The following is a 5,198-nucleotide window of genomic DNA, read 5'->3' as shown; positions in this document are numbered from 1 at the left end:
AAATCAGTAACCAGGAAAACTTAGAAAAATGTTTAAAAAGAAGAAATCAGTAACCAGGAAAACTTAGAAAAATGTTATAAAAGAAGAAGTGAGTAACCAGAAAAACTTAGAAAAATGTTTAAAAAGAAGAAATCAGTAACCAGAAAAACTGCGAAAAATGTTTAAAAAGAAGAAATCAGTAACCAGACAAACTGCGAAAAATGTTTAAAAAGAAGAAATCAGTAACCAGGAAAACTTAGAAAAATGTTTAAAAAGAAGAAGTGAGTAACCAGAAAAACTTAGAAAAATGTTTAAAAAGAAGAAATCAGTAACCAGAAAAACTTAGAAAAATGTTTAAAAAGAAGAAATCAGTAACCAGAAAAACTGCGAAAAATGTTTAAAAAGAAGAAATCAGTAACCAGGAAAACTTAGAAAAATGTTTAAAAAGAAGAAATCAGTAACCAGAAAAACTGCGAAAAATGTTTAAAAAGAAGAAATCAGTAACCAGGAAAACTTAGAAAAATGTTTAAAAAGAAGAAATCAGTAACCAGAAAAACTTAGAAAAATGTTTAAAAAGAAGAAATGAGTAACCAGAAAAACTTAGAAAAATGTTTAAAAAGAAGAAATCAGTAACCAGAAAAACGGCGAAAAATGTTTAAAAAGAAGAAATCAGTAACCAGAAAAACTTAGAAAAATGTTTAAAAAGAAGAAGTGAGTAACCAGAAAAACTTAGAAAAATGTTTAAAAAGAAGAAATGAGTAACCAGAAAAACTTAGAAAAATGTTTAAAAAGAAGAAATCAGTAACCAGAAAAACTTAGAAAAATGTTTAAAAAGAAGAAATGAGTAACCAGAAAAACTTAGAAAAATGCTTAAAAAGAAGAAATCAGTAACCAGAAAAACGGCGAAAAATGTTTAAAAAGAAGAAATCAGTAACCAGAAAAACGGCGAAAAATGTTTAAAAAGAAGAAATCAGTAACCAGACAAACTGCGAAAAAATGTTTAAAAAGAAGAAATCAGTAACCAGAAAAACTGCGAAAAATGTTTAAAAAGAAGAAATCAGTAACCAGGAAAACTTAGAAAAATGTTTAAAAAGAAGAAATGAGTAACCAGGAAAACTTAGAAAAATGTTTAAAAAGAAGAAATGAGTAACCAGGAAAACTTAGAAAAATGTTTAAAAAGAAGAAATCAGTAACCAGAAAAACTTAGAAAAATGTTTAAAAAGAAGAAATCAGTAACCAGAAAAACTTAGAAAAATGTTTAAAAAGAAGAAATGAGTAACCAGAAAAACTTAGAAAAATGTTTAAAAAGAAGAAATGAGTAACCAGAAAAACTTAGAAAAATGTTTAAAAAGAAGAAATCAGTAACCAGAAAAACGGCGAAAAATGTTTAAAAAGAAGAAGTGAGTAACCAGAAAAACTTAGAAAAATGTTTAAAAAGAAGAAATGAGTAACCAGAAAAACGTTTAAAAAGAAGAAATCAGTAACCAGAAAAACTTAGAAAAATGTTTAAAAAGAAGAAATCAGTAACCAGAAAAACGGCGAAAAATGTTTAAAAAGAAGAAATCAGTAACCAGAAAAACTTAGAAAAATGTTTAAAAAGAAGAAGTGAGTAACCAGAAAAACTTAGAAAAATGTTTAAAAAGAAGAAATGAGTAACCAGAAAAACTTAGAAAAATGTTTAAAAAGAAGAAATCAGTAACCAGAAAAACTTAGAAAAATGTTTAAAAAGAAGAAATCAGTAACCAGGAAAACTTGGAAAAAAACACTTAGAAAAATTTTCAGCAAAGTGTGAAAAATATTCTAAGTGTCAGCGGAGGAAAATGCTGCAGCATCGGGAAAGATTCGCAAACTTACACCGAACATGTGCTCCGAAGTGCCGGAGGAATTGGGTGAATTGAGCCCGGCAAATGGCCAGCTGTCGTTTTGTGCCTGCAGCCCGAAAACTTTAACTTTGTCTGTCGCGGAAGTCCGGACCGAGAAAAATCCAAACGGTTTTGACCGGACCGAGTTCCAGACCGATGCAGTCAAATTTGGAATTCAGACCCATTCAGTGCCACTTGTAGTTTTTCCGCAGTGAGGTTGGCGGGGTACCCGGAGATATATGGGAACACGATTTTTAGAACAAAATGGCGGCGCGGGACCGTTCTGAAAGGCATCCGAAAAACGGTTCCACGGGCATAGCACTTTAATGACAGGTATGAGTGCATGCCGGAGAGCTCTTGGAAGTCGAATTTTTGACACTTTGTCAATTTTTTGACAGATTTGACAAACTCTTTCTGTCTGTTCTAAGAGTCAGTCAGAGACTTGTGCGGCGGTCTTTTGACACTATTGGAGGGCGGGCAAACCCCACGTTGACTCCGGCCGTCCCTCCACAGGCGCTCGTGTCCAAAATGAAGGCGAGAGACGCGAGTGGCCTGGTTCCCTTGGGTGTTGCCAAGAAGGCTGCGGGCTGACCGTTGCCTGAGCACTCCCTAAAGCCTCTTGTGATGAGAGCAGACCTCGCCTGCCGCACGACCGGCTCTGGGAGTCGTTGGGCCGCTATTTGTGAATAGTCTGGTCCTCCTCTGCCACCCGGACAAGCGCGATGGCTCTGCCGCCCTGCGGTGCTCGTCACCCAGGTTTGGGGAACACGATACTCGTAACAAAAATAAAAGGCGGCTCGGGACCTGCAGGCGAAAGGGGTCCCGTGGTGCTAAGCACGTCGACTTCGGGTCTCGGTGCAAGCCGGAGAGCTCACGGAAGTCTAAAGTTTTCGGCACGTGGTCGAATCTTTTCAAAGGCTTACCCGGCTCTTTCCGTCCATTCTGAGAGTAAGTCAGAGGCCGGTGCGGAGGTCTCTTGACAATCGGAGGGGGTGGTGGCCCTCCGCAGGCGCTCGTGTCGAAAATGAAGGCGAGAGACGCGAGTGGCCTGGTTCCCCTGGGTGTTGCCAGGAAGGCTGCGGGCTGACCCTTGCCTGAGCACTCCCTAAAGCCTCTTGTGATGAGAGCAGACCTCGCGCGCCGCACGACCGGCTCTGGGAGTCGTTGGGCCGCTATCTGTGAATAGTCTGGTCCTCCTCTGCCACCCGGCCAAGTGCGATGGCTCTGCCGCCCTGCGGTGCTCGTCACGCAGGTATGGGGCACACGATGCTCGTAACAGCAAATAAAGGCGGCTCGGGACCTGCAGGCGAAAGGGGTCCCGTGGTGCTTAGCACGTCGACTTCGGGTCTCGGTGCAAGCCGGAGAGCTCACGGAAGTCTAAAGTTTTCGGCACGTGGTCGAATCTTTTGAAAGGCTTACCCGGCTCTTTCCGTCCATTCTGAGAGTCAGTCAGAGGCCGGTGCGGCGGTCTATTGACGACCGGAGGCTCCCATGGGTGTTGCGATGAGGGTGGAGGGCACAGAACCTTGCCTTAGCACTCCCTAATAAAGCCTCTTGTGAAGAGAGCAGACCTCGCGCGCCGCACGACCGGCTCTGGGAGTCGTTGGGCCGCTATCTGTGAATAGTCGGGTCCTCCTCTGCCACCCGGCCAAGTGCGATGGCTCTGCCGCCCTGCGGTGCTCGTCACGCAGGTATGGGGCACACGATGCTCGTAACAGCAAATAAAGGCGGCTCGGGACCTGCAGGCGAAAGGGGTCCCGTGGTGCTTCGCACGTCGACTTCGGGTCTCGGTGCAAGCCGGAGAGCTCACGGAAGTCTAAAGTTTTCGGCACGTGGTCGAATCTTTTGAAAGGCTTACCCGGCTCTTTCCGTCCATTCTGAGAGTCAGTCAGAGGCCGGTGCGGCGGTCTATTGACGACCGGAGGCTCCCATGGGTGTTGCGATGAGGGTGGAGGGCACAGAACCTTGCCTTAGCACTCCCTAATAAAGCCTCTTGTGAAGAGAGCAGACCTCGCGCGCCGCACGACCGGCTCTGGGAGTCGTTGGGCCGCTATCTGTGAATAGTCTGGTCCTCCTCTGCCACCCGGCCAAGTGCGATGGCTCTGCCGCCCTGCGGTGCTCGTCACGCAGGTATGGGGCACACGATGCTCGTAACAGCAAATAAAGGCGGCTCGGGACCTGCAGGCGAAAGGGGTCCCGTGGTGCTTCGCACGTCGACTTCGGGTCTCGGTGCAAGCCGGAGAGCTCACGGAAGTCTAAAGTTTTCGGCACGTGGTCGAATCTTTTGAAAGGCTTACCCGGCTCTTTCCGTCCATTCTGAGAGTCAGTCAGAGGCCGGTGCGGCGGTCTATTGACGACCGGAGGCTCCCATGGGTGTTGCGATGAGGGTGGAGGGCACAGAACCTTGCCTTAGCACTCCCTAATAAAGCCTCTTGTGAAGAGAGCAGACCTCGCGCGCCGCACGACCGGCTCTGGGAGTCGTTGGGCCGCTATCTGTGAATAGTCGGGTCCTCCTCTGCCACCCGGCCAAGTGCGATGGCTCTGCCGCCCTGCGGTGCTCGTCACGCAGGTATGGGGCACACGATGCTCGTAACAGCAAATAAAGGCGGCTCGGGACCTGCAGGCGAAAGGGGTCCCGTGGTGCTTCGCACGTCGACTTCGGGTCTCGGTGCAAGCCGGAGAGCTCACGGAAGTCTAAAGTTTTCGGCACGTGGTCGAATCTTTTGAAAGGCTTACCCGGCTCTTTCCGTCCATTCTGAGAGTCAGTCAGAGGCCGGTGCGGCGGTCTATTGACGACCGGAGGCTCCCATGGGTGTTGCGATGAGGGTGGAGGGCACAGAACCTTGCCTTAGCACTCCCTAATAAAGCCTCTTGTGAAGAGAGCAGACCTCGCGCGCCGCACGACCGGCTCTGGGAGTCGTTGGGCCGCTATCTGTGAATAGTCGGGTCCTCCTCTGCCACCCGGCCAAGTGCGATGGCTCTGCCGCCCTGCGGTGCTCGTCACGCAGGTATGGGGCACACGATGCTCGTAACAGCAAATAAAGGCGGCTCGGGACCTGCAGGCGAAAGGGGTCCCGTGGTGCTTCGCACGTCGACTTCGGGTCTCGGTGCAAGCCGGAGAGCTCACGGAAGTCTAAAGTTTTCGGCACGTGGTCGAATCTTTTGAAAGGCTTACCCGGCTCTTTCCGTCCATTCTGAGAGTCAGTCAGAGGCCGGTGCGGCGGTCTATTGACGACCGGAGGCTCCCATGGGTGTTGCGATGAGGGTGGAGGGCACAGAACCTTGCCTTAGCACTCCCTAATAAAGCCTCTTGTGAAGAGAGCAGACCTCGCGCGCCGCACGACCGGCTCTGGGAGT

This window comes from Chiloscyllium punctatum, unplaced genomic scaffold (genome assembly GCF_047496795.1).
Source record: "Chiloscyllium punctatum isolate Juve2018m unplaced genomic scaffold, sChiPun1.3 scaffold_1283, whole genome shotgun sequence".
Lineage (NCBI taxonomy): Eukaryota > Metazoa > Chordata > Chondrichthyes > Orectolobiformes > Hemiscylliidae > Chiloscyllium > Chiloscyllium punctatum.
The sequence above is the reverse complement of the archived record's forward strand: the minus strand, read 5'-3'. Positions refer to the sequence as shown.